This window comes from Rattus norvegicus, chromosome 4 (genome assembly GCF_021556685.1).
Source record: "Rattus norvegicus strain SHRSP/BbbUtx chromosome 4, alternate assembly SHRSP_T2T, whole genome shotgun sequence".
NCBI classification, from domain to species: Eukaryota; Metazoa; Chordata; class Mammalia; order Rodentia; family Muridae; genus Rattus; species Rattus norvegicus.
In genome coordinates this window covers 84918862-84931185 of record NC_141537.1, presented here as the reverse complement: position 1 = coordinate 84931185, position 12324 = coordinate 84918862, and the positions used below count along the sequence as shown (strand labels likewise).

General features: G+C 39.8%; 1 long non-coding RNA gene across 1 annotated transcript; it reads left to right on the top strand.

Annotated features, from left to right (window-relative positions):
- Positions 1-2175: 2175 nt before the first annotated feature.
- LOC134486770 (uncharacterized) lies at positions 2176-10733 on the top strand. The gene is made up of 3 exons (XR_015686616.1): positions 2176-2245; positions 7199-7615; positions 7902-10733. It is a non-coding gene; the product is annotated as an uncharacterized LOC134486770 (long non-coding RNA).
- Positions 10734-12324: the final 1591 nt, after the last annotated feature.

Genomic DNA, 12324 nt, shown 5'->3' with positions numbered 1-12324 from the left:
CTCCAGCCCATCCTTCCTTTCATCAAATGACAGGCCTCCTTCTATCCTGTACCTGCCCCTCACCTGTATTTTACAAATTCAATGGGAAGAAGGCTCTGGTGAAGTCACCTGAGTCCTGAGCATGTGACTAGGCAGCAGTCCTTGGGGCAGTGGAATTAGCATCAAAATACAGATAACTCCAGAGCAAACTACAACATTGCTGCATCCAAGAAACACAGGTCATTCTCAAGGATAGAAAACACCTCAGGGTGCAAGGATAGAAAAAAACATTTCAAGCAAATGGACCCAAGTGGCAATAGACTTCAAAGTAAAAATGACCAAAAAAGGTATGGAAGGAGATTACATACTAATCAAAGGAAAAATCCACCAAGAGGATATTGCAAGTCTAAACTTTTATACACCAAGCACAGGACAACAAAGTTCTTAAAAGAAACATCACTCTTGCAAACAATTGAATACTCATCCTTACACCATGATAGTGGGTGTGGTTGTTATTTTTGGTTGTCAACTTGACTTCATCTGAAATTAACTAAAACCTAAGAGGCTAGGTACACATGTGAGAAATTTTTCTTAATTAAATCACTTGAAGTGGGATGGATTAGGATGCTAAATGTGGATCTTCTGAGGCAAGAAGATCCACTTTAAATTTGGTTTTATCATGGGATGCTTTTCTTTCTCTGGCAATTGAGATGGATAGTTTTGCTGAGTATAATAGTTTGGGCTGGCGTCTGTGATCTCTTAGATTTTGTAAACCATCCATCCAAGCCATTCTGGCTTTCAGGGTCTCTATTGAGAAGTTAGGTGTTATCTAATGAGTCTACTTTTATATGTAATTTGAGTTTTTAAATCTGGATCACTCCATCTTGTGGGAACCTATATAAAGGACCTGGAAGAATGAAGTGCATTTTCTTTGCCTTCTTGCTCTCTTCTTCTTAACTGCATTTGTTCACTGGTATTAGAGCCAGTGAACTTCTGACATACACTTAAGACCAGCTGGAAGTCTAGCCTTGTGAACTGAATAAGTACTAGATTCTTAAACTCTTCATATCATAAGGCTATTTTGGAATAATCAGACATGTTGGAATAGAATCCATAAGTCATTCTCACCAATAGACAAGTCATACAGACAAAACTAAACTGAAAAATGCTAAAGTTAAATGACACCACGAATCAAGTAGACATAGGAGTTATCTGAATATTTCATCTAAACACCAAAGAATGTGCTTTCTTTTTGGCAGCTCAGGAAACTTTTTCCAAAATTGACCACATACTTGGACACAAAGCATATCTCAACAGATAGAAGAAAACTGAAGTAGCACCTTGCATCTATCAGACCACCACAGATTAAAGCTAGAAATAAGCAAAAACAGAAACAAAAGAAAGCTTATAAACTTCTGGAAACTGAACAACTCATTACAGAATGAAAAACGGGTTAAGACATAAATCAAGAAGGAAATTTAATTTAATGTTTTTAGATTGAATGAAAATGAAAACACAACATATGCAAGCCTGAGAGACACAATAAAGGCAGTTCTAAGAGGCAAGTTCACAGTACTCTGTGTGTGTGTGTGTGTGTGTGTGTGTGTGCATCATACATACTCAGAATCCATGAATAGTTGCACTTAAGAGATATCTCTAATAGCAATTTAAAGGTATATCTGATAGCTCTAGAACAACAAGAAGAAATAACACCCAAAAATGTTGTGGTTTGCCTTGAAATTTTCTCTGAATTTGTTAAATAAAGGCAAGAGCGTGAGATTTGGACAGAGGGAAAAGTCAGGAGCAAGAGGGGGATTAGATTCAGAGAATAGGGTTAGAGAGGACAGTTGGCGACAGTTGAGCCAGTGGAACCTGAGCAGGAGGGGGAGGATGGAACAGTTGAGAGTGTGAGGGGAGGAGAAGGGAACGGTTTAGAGACAGGATGGGGAACTGAGAAGAGTTAGAAGAGACAGGAGATGGAGAGAGGGGAGAAGCTAGGAGTCGTTGTAAGAGAAAGAGAAACTAAAGCATGAAAGGGTTGATATATTTGGGAGAGTGAGTAAAGACAGTTTAGAGACAGGATGGGGAACTGAGGAGAATTAGAAGAGACAGGAGATGGAGAGAGGGGAGAAGCTAGGAGTCGTTGTAAGAGAAAGCGAAACTAAAGCATAAAAGAGTTGATATATTTGGGAGAGTGAGTAAAGAAAAGAGAGAGAGAGAGGAGAAGCAAGGAGTCGTTGTGGGAGAAGGAGAAGCTGGAGACTTGGTAAATAAAAGGTGCAAGGGATAGATGGTACCGGGCTTTGTATGTTTAAGTGGGCAATTATATCTTACCAATTGGATCAAAGATTATTGTGTGGTGTATTTTTATATGTAAGAGTCTCAGTGTAAGAAAATGTGTGGCTGGGCTGTGTTTCCGCCAAGATATCCAGCAGATATCTGGGGCACTGAGGTGTGGAACCCAAGCAGGGTAAAACACCCAGAGAAAAACATTTACCGTTTCATTTTTATTTTTTTATTTTTATTATTTTTTACAACAACATATGGCGCCCAACTAATCCATTAGAACTCAACTAACCTGAGATAGAAGTTTACTTCCCTCTCAACCCCAGAATAGGCCTCTGATAGAGATCCAGGCAGGAGTACTGGTGGATTGGGAATTGACTGGGTCTGAGGGGTCTACGAAGAATCGAGAGGACTGCACGTATTCTGAAGCAGAGGGAGAAAAAGGTACAAGGGGCTTCAGATCAGGTATTACTTTGATGTAAGAGAGATATATAGCTTTTGATACTTAAAGATGAGAAACACAATGAATATCTTTTGGGCCTTATGGAATGATATTTTGAATGGTCTGACAGTTGTGAATTTTGAGGAAAAAGACACTTTATCATTTACCAGTATTGCAATATTCATTCTTCTGATCTACTATATCTTCTCAAAAGACAGGGCCCTAAATAGCAAATTTCTAGCCTTAGAACAGAAGATACAGGTAATTATGGAACAACATGAACAACAGAAAGAGAAAATTAAATCTTGGCAATGTAGCCTAGAAGGAACACTAGAATTAAAGACACAGAAAATTATAGATCAGAATAAGAGACAGAAAGATGAAAATGAAAGTGGTAGACAGGAACTAGAAAGGATGTTAGAACAGAACATACAACAGCTCACAGATCATACTGAACAGCAGAGAGAAAGTAATGAGGTTTGGAAGCAAGACTTAGAGAATAACTTTTTAAAATTAATCAATCAAAAGATAATGGATAACAAATTATTAGAAGTACAATATAAAGAAAAATTCAAAGTGTGGAAGCAAAACCTTGAACAGAAAATTCAGGAACTCAAAGAACAGGGGGAAAGACAGAAAGAGAAATATGAAGCATGGGTACAGACTTTAAGAGAGGAATTTAAAATTACAACTAAAGAAAAAACTCAGGTAGAGACAGAAGATAAAATTAGGGAAAGCCAACCTAAGGTTATTAGGAAACAAACTTTAGTCTATCCAGTTAGTGTACAACAAAGGCCTCCAAACGATGATCATCCACAGGGTTATGAAGAATTTGAATGGCAACCCATGGATGTGTTAGAATTAAGGAAATTTAAGGAAAGTGTGACTAATTTTGGAATGCATTCACCATTTGTAAAACAAATCTTGATTTCTTGGGCTATTAAAAATAGAGTAATCCCCCAAGACTGGAAAGATATGGTAAGAGCAATTCTAGAGCCTGCTGAAAATTTACAATGGATTTCGTGGTGGAGAGAAGAAGTGAGGGAGATAGCAAGACAAAATAGAGCCAAGGGCAGAGAGATTTCCACAGATCAACTGCTTGGTGAAGGCCGCTTTGCTGAAGTAGAGGTGCAGGCTATATATGACGAAGAAACTCTGTCATGGTGTCGATTATCAGCCTTAAAGGCCTGGGATAAAGTCGCAGAATCAGGGAAAAGACTTGAAACATTCACTCAAGTCATACAAGGTCCTAAAGAAACCTTCCCTGACTTTTTACAAAGGCTTACCTCAGCTGTGGAAAGGAGTGTATCAGATTCAGCGGCAAGAAAGGCGATAATTGAGTCTTTAGCCTTTGAAAATGCAAATACCAAATGCAGGGAAGTAATTAGACCACTAAAGGCAATGTCCGCACCAATAGATGAGTGGATTAGATATACAGCTGATGTTGGATCTTGTTCTCCTGATACTACTGTGATAGGAGAAGCTGCCACTGGACAGCTAAAGATGACCCAAGATTTCAAATGTTTTAATTGTGGTGAGCAGGGCCATCTCAGATATTACTGTAATAAAAACCAAAGTAATACCAAAAGGGGGACTATGCCTCCTAGAATGTGTCAAAGATGTGGCAGAAATGGACATTTGACTAGGGAGTGTAAAGCAACAACAGACAGATGGGGCCGCATCCTGCCAAAAAACTCCCAGGGGGGCCTCTTGCAGGCCCCAGTACCAGGCAGGGAGAGTTCTCCTCAAAACAATTAAACAGCAAGACTTCAAAAATAGATACTCTAGGACCAAAGGAGGCTGAGGGAAGTCCTATGGACAATTCCAAAAACCTCAAGGGGAGCAAAAAACGAATATTTTGGCTAACGTCTATAGAGGACCAAAGGCCAAAACTAAAAATACTGGTAGACAATATCGAAATTGAAGGAATGGTTGACACTGGAGCAGATGTTACCATCATCTCTCCAAAATCTTGGCCCATTAGTTGGCCACTTCAAGGAGTGGATATGCAGTTTCAAGGTGTTGGCACTTTATCCCAAATAAAACAAAGCATCAGGTGGCTTAAATGTATAGGACCAGAAGGTCAGGTAGGAAAATTAAGGCCATACGTGGCTGATATAGCCATTAATTTATGGGGAAGAGATCTACTACAGCAGTGGAAAACTCAAATTAATATCCCCTCAGTTTCAGGTTCTAGCCCTGAAATTCATCAGACTCCTAATAAAAACTTTAAATTAGTCAGGGAATGTTATCAAGGACAGATAGAGACTGTACAAGCTGTCCATAAGCAAGATACAGCAGAGGCTGACAATTTAGTGCTACCCCAAGGAGCCACTGCTGTTAACACAACAACAGCCTTGCCACTAAGGTGGCTGACTGACCAACACATCTGGATTGATCAGTGGTCTATGACAAAAGAAAAACTACAGGCATTAGAACAGCTAGTCCAGGAGCAGCTGGAGGCTCAGCATATAGAGGAGTCCACCAGCCCTTGGAATTCTCCAGTATTTGTCATTAAAAAACGGTCTGGCAAATGGAGGGTATTGACAGATCTCAGAGCAATTAATAAGATTATTCAGCCGATGGGTTCCATGCAGCCTGGGATCCCACTGCCTTCTTTGTTGCCTAAGGAGTGGCCTATTATAGTGATTGACTTAAAAGATTGTTTTTTCTCTGTTCCTCTACATGAAGGCGATAAGGAAAGGTTTGCCTTTTCAGTGCCTACCCTTAATAGAGGTCGCCCCATAAAAAGATATCAATGGAAAGTCCTGCCACAAGGAATGTTAAATAGCCCTACCTTGTGTCAATATTTTGTACAGCAGCCATTGGAGATAATTCGCAAAAAATTTCCCCAATCTATTGTTTATCATTACATGGATGACATTTTATTGTCTGATTCAGATATAAATATCCTGGAAAGAATGTTTGATGAAGTGAAAAAAACCTTGCCATGCTGGGGATTACGAATCGCCCCTGAGAAAATACAGAGAGGGGATTCTATTAATTATCTAGGGTATAAAATAAGTGTACAAAGAATTAGGCCACAAAAGGTGCAAATCAAAAGAAATAAATTAAGGACACTTAATGATTTTCAGAAACTACTGGGAGACATTAACTGGTTGAGGCCTGTGATTGGCTTGACCACTCAAGAGTTGAGCAATTTATTTCAAACATTACAAGGCGATAAAGATTTAAATAGCCCAAGGAAACTATCAGCTGAGGCTGAGAAAGAGCTAGCTTTGGTAGAAAGAAAATTGCAGGACACACATCTAGATCGTATTGATCCAAAGATGGCCTGCATATTAGTCATCTTGCCCTCTACTCATTCCCCTACAGGAATTCTCATGCAAAGGGAAGATTATATCTTAGAATGGATATTTTTAGCACATAAACAGAGTAAGAAACTGAAAACCTACATTGAGAAGGTCTCTGAATTGATACTTAAAGGAAAATTGAGACTTCGACAATTAGTTGGAATGGATCCGGCTGAAATTGTGGTACATTTTACTAATGCAGAAATTAACTCTTTGTGGGTACAAAATGAACATTGGCAAAGAGCATGCAGTAACTTCTTAGGAGACATTAACAACAAATACCCTAAAAGCAAACGACTTCAGTTCATAAAACGAACTAACTGGATCCTCCCTCGTATAATAAAGGGAACTCCAATATCTGGAGCCCCTACATTTTACACTGATGCCAGTAAGTCAGGAAAGGCAGGATATAAATCGGAAAATGTAAGCAAGGTGACTGAGAGTCCCTATAAGTCAGTTCAAAAATCTGAACTGTATGCAATACTCATGGTGTTGTCAGATTTTCAAGAGCCTCTTAATATAGTAACTGACTCTCAATATGCAGAAAGCGTTGTTTTGCACATAGAGACTGCGGAACTTATTCAGGATTATTCTGAATTGACATCACTATTTATTCAGCTACAACAAAAGATCAGAAATAGGAGTTACCCACTATATATAACACACATAAGATCCCATACAGGTCTGCCGGGCCCTCTGGCACAAGGTAATAATGAAATTGACCAGCTACTGATAGGAAGTGTACTAGATGCTTCAGAATTCCATAAAAAACACCATGTTAACAGCAAAGGCTTAAAGAAAGAATTTTCTATCACTTGGCAACAAGCCAAGGAGATTGTGAAGCAATGTCCTACTTGCTCGTTATATAATCAAACTCCATTGCCTACAGGAACTAACCCTAAGGGTATCCAAAGAAATGAAATTTGGCAAATGGATGTTCTCCATTTTACAGAGTTTGGTAAGCTGAAATACATACATCATACTATAGATACATATTCAGGATTTCAATGGGCAACTGCCTTAGCATCAGAAAAGGCCAATTCTGTAATTACACATTTGTTAGAAGTTATGGCTATAATGGGAATACCCATACAAATTAAAACGGACAATGGTCCAGCATATATCTCTAACAAGATTAAGCACTTCTTTGACTATTATAATATAAAACATGTTACAGGTATACCACACAATCCTACAGGACAAGCGATTGTGGAGAGATCTAATCGAAGTCTAAAGGAGATGCTTAACAGGCAAAAGGGGTCAACAAAAACTCCCAGAGATAGGCTACATAGTGCTTTATTAACCTTGAATTTTTTGAATGCTGATGAACAAAACAGTACAGCTGCTGAAAGACATTGGATTGTGGAAAAGACTACTGAACTAAACCAGCCTGCTTATATTAAGGATATTCTGACGTCAGAATGGAAAATGGGAAATGTGTTACGCTGGGGAAGGGGTTATGCCTATGTTTCTACAGGAGAAGAAAAGCTGTGGGTTCCTTCCTAGCTGATAAAGATCAGACATGACAAGGGGAGACCTCCTGAAGTCCTTGGCAACACAGAAGAAAAGGGAGACTAAGACGATCAACAAATAGGTAATGTATATGTGAGGATGTTTAGGTCTCCGTGTATGAACTGGCTGAGACTAAAATGTCTATAAACAGCCAGTAACATTTTGAGTACGAATTTCTCATAACTTGTTATTACATGCATCCTGTAAAATGGCATGTATTACAAAATTATGTTACGGTTTGATTATATGATCAAACTAACCTGGAGAAAGGCAGTCACCTTCCTTTGTTGACCTTTATTAACTAAGCTGTGCACCATGTGGATGCGCTTACAGAACTATCTGATGCTTGTAAGTCTTGTGTGCTGCAGGATGAAAGAAGAGAAAGACAGCCCTGAAATGATCCACACTCTGGGATGCTGGGATTCCGGGACCTTCGTGTTTGATTCCCCTCAATGACACTGAAGCTGCTTCATTTAAAGGCTTGCTTTCAGAACTTTCCCAGAGTGGCCATCTTGTTTATCCAGCCCTTCAGACTGTCATAGTCAAGAGGTCAGCTAATCGATGAACTTTCTCAGCACAGAGTGACTGGCAGGCAAATCCTGGCTAGCTCTACTTGGACAAAGCCAACTCTTCCTAATTCCCCTTGGGCCCCAGAAGGGAATTCTTCGCCCCAATCCGCCTGGAAGCAGACGAGGAAGATCATCGTCCCCGTTCCTTATGTTGGGGTGGAAGGTTCTGGTTATTCTAAGAACTGTGGATATGTTTTCTTTTAAGGGATACTATACAAATGTAGCTTTGGGCAGGGGGAACTAGAGAATGTAAACTCAGGGATTGCTACTTTTCCTTCCCTTTTTTGTATCCTTCTTAGATATAGTAATACATAGAAGTTGGAGAGGTGGGCAAACAGGGATAGATTGGCAAACTTACTCTTAAACAAAAATTTTACAGCTATATTTTACATTGATAGAAATGTTTGTAATTGATACAAAGTTGAAGCTGCAATCTTTTCAATGGTATAGAATGCATTTTACACAAATGCGAGGTTTTCATTGGTATACTTTCTTGTTGATTTATAATTGAGATTAATATTGCTACTTTAACATGGGCATTGTGCCTCCACTATGCATCTAAGAATACAAGTCTTAGACCCAGTCCTATAACTGCTATTATACATTAATTTTAGTTGATTAACCAGTACCAGCTAAAGGTCAGAACCTAAGTCATGGTTCTAAGTCAGTTTAGATGGGTTTTGTAAATACTTCAATTAGAGAGGGCCAACGGTATTCTATGCTTAACAGGTCAGAAACGCCTATGTAGATAGGAAATCTTCAAGGGCATCAGAAATCCAAAGAATAACCTGTTTATGGACATTTCTTCATCTAGATCATTTGACTAGAGACTTGTCTGCCCCTGACAGGACCCCTTAGACTCGAAGAAGAAATTGAGCATCAATGCAGTTGCTCAAATCGTGGTAACACAGCCACTGAGCAAATTGCTTCAATTCATCTACAGACAAGACACTGTCCAGAAAGGGACAAATTATGCAGAATAGTCGACTGATAATCTCTGCCGAGGCAGGGTGATCAGCCCTTCAAAATCTGCATTGCTAAGGTCTGTCAGATGATCCTGGGCCAGAAGGCTGAAGACTGATGCTCCGGCATATTAAGGAATAAGGGGACTGTCCAGGTGATCAGCAGTCTTTATAAATTGGCTAAGCTTGGAAGCCATGTTTTGTGCTTCCTATATTTTCAGGTAATATTAATCATTCTTGGATTTCTGATGTGGTTGGAGACTAGTAGTCTCATAGACAACCCAAACGGTTTAGTATTGAGAAAGATGATAAATCTGTTAGAGTAGTTTTAGGGTAGCATAGGATCTAGAACCAGGATATAGTCAAGTATAGTTTTTAGTATAGATGACATGGTTAATGAACAAAATTGATGGACTGGATGATGAGTGTATTGTTGGTTTTATAAATTGCAGAATGGTAATAATAATACTTAGCTCACATATGTATAGGGAAAAGGTTTTTTAACTGGACAAAAAGGGGGAAATGTTGTGGTTTGCCTTGCCAAGATATAATATAGATAACATGGTTAATGAACAGAATTGATGGACTGGGTGATCAGCATATTGTTGGTTTTATAAATTGCAGAATGGTAATAATGCTTAGTTCACCTATGTATAGGGAAAAGGTTTTTTAACTGGACAAAAAGGGGGAAATGTTGTGGTTTGCCTTGAAATTCTCTCTGAATTTGTTAAATAAAGGCAAGAGCGTGAGATTTGGACAGAGGGAAAAGTCAGGAGCAAGAGGGGGATTAGATTCAGAGAATAGGGTTAGAGAGGACAGTTGGCGACAGTTGAGCCAGTGGAACCTGAGCAGGAGGGGGAGGATGGAACAGTTGAGAGTGTGAGGGGAGGAGAAGGAAGCTAGGAGGAGAAGGGAACGGTTGAGAGACAGGATGGGGAACTGAGAAGAGTTAGAGGAGACAGGAGATGGAGAGAGGGGAGAAGCTAGGAGTCGTTGTAAGAGAAAGAGAAACTAAAGCATGAAAGGGTTGATATATTTGGGAGAGTGAGTAAAGACAGTTTAGAGACAGGATGGGGAACTGAGGAGAATTAGAAGAGACAGGAGATGGAGAGAGGGGAGAAGCTAGGAGTCGTTGTAAGAGAAAGAGAAACTAAAGCATAAAAGAGTTGATATATTTGGGAGAGTGAGTAAAGAAAAGAGAGAGAGAGAGGAGAAGCAAGGAGTCGTTGTGGGAGAAGGAGAAGCTGGAGACTTGGTAAATAAAAGGTGCAAGGGATAGATGGTACCGGGCTTTGTATGTTTAAGTGGGCAATTATATCTTACCAATTGGATCAAAGATTATTGTGTGGTGTATTTTTATATGTAAGAGTCTCAGTGTAAGAAAGTGTGTGGCTGGGCTGTGTTTCCGCCAAGATATCCAGCAGATATCTGGGGCACTGAGGTGTGGAACCCAAGCAGGGTAAAACACCCAGAGAAAAACATTTACCGTTTTATTTTTTTATTTTTATTATTTTTTTACAACAACACAAAAAGAAGTAATCAAACTCAGGGCTGAAATCAGTGGAATAGAACAAAAGAATCAATGAAACAAAGAGTTGGTTCTTTGAGAATAACAATGAGATAGACAAACTCTTATTCAAATTAATGAAAAGACACAGAGAGAAGATCCAAAAAAAGATGAAAAGGGGAGACATTATAACAGACACCAAGGAAAGGCAAAGAATCATAAGGAAATACTTCAAAAACCTGTACTAAGCTCTTGCCTTGGCTTCTCCTCAGTGATAGATTTTATCCTGTGAGCCAAATAAAATTGCCTCTCCAAGTTGTGTTGAGTCTCTCTAGATTGCCCTTTTGCATCAACTCTGCACTGTCACTTTAACGCCAATATCCTCCTGTAACCTATATATAAAATTGTGTGAAGGTATGTGTGATTTGAGAATTATAGGTATCAGTAAAACTGGAATTGATACAGAAGTTGGAACTGTCAAAGTCAAGACTGAACGTGAAGCCCGAAGCATTCCATGAAGTAAAGCCGATGCAGCTTATGAGTCTAGTGCCAGTCAATGAGTTCTGACACTGCGGAAAGGCATGAATGTGTCTGTCTCCACTGATGGCATTGCTCACTCACCACCAAGAGCAGTAACCTTATTGGTCTTGTTCCCATAATCCAGCTTCCCCAGATCTCTGGTAGTTGTAGAAGGCCATAACGCACAGCTCAGTGATGAGAAGACTTTCAAAGTCTCACTCCAATCAACCTTTCTGGAAGCTCTTTGAACACTCCAATTGAGAGACAGTTTTATTTCACTTGGTTTTGACGTCACCCAGTAAGAACTCCTTTTCTTTGGGGGGATTCGTTGGAAATATTTGGAAGCAGTGTTTAACTTAAGGATGCCTTGAAATACGACATAGCAGTCACCAAACAACAGACTGACCGAACACTTAAAACACTACAAAGTCGGGTTGGGGATTTAGCTCAGTGGTAGAGCGCTTGCTAGCAAGCGCAAGGCCCTGGGTTCGGTCCCCAGCTCCAAAAAAAAGAACCAAAAAAAAAAAAAAAAAAAAAAAAACCCACTACAAAGTTTTAAAGTGCTTTGAAAGGCTACTATTTATTCCTGAGAAACTGAAAGGGCACCTTTGTGCAGACTGCAAAAAAGCCAGGACCTGAGGCCCTACAACCTCTTTGAGGTATAACCTTACCCTGAAACTGTGCAAACCTGGCTAGGCAAATGCTGTACCACTGAACTACAGCATCAGCCCCCTTTTGAGTTTCACTTAAACTGCCTAGGCTTATCTTGAACTTTCTCTGAAGCAGCTCAAGCCATCCTTGATCTTGTGATCCTCCTTCCTCAGTTTCTTGAGTGGCTGGGGCTATGGTCCTGCACTGCCAGTCCCAGCTGATATGTTTTAAGATGTATATCAGCCTGCTAAGCTATCTCCATAGTCACATATTATTGGTGTACATGAAGAGCACCTATGTTCTTGATTTCTTCAACAGTTCTTTCTTGTTGACTGTCATCTCCTCTGTCGTAGTTCTCCTTCCCTCCCTCCATCCCTCCCTCCCTCCCTCCCTCTCTCACCCCTTCTCTTCCTTCCTGTGTGTATGCATATGGAGGTTAAACGTCTACATCAGGTGCCTTCCTTAGTTGTTCAGTTTCTCTTCACCTTATGTTTTGAGACAGAGACTCTCACTCAATCTGCAGCTCCTTGGTTGGCTAGGCTGGCTGATGATGCCATTCTCTACTTTCCCAGCTCTGGCCTTA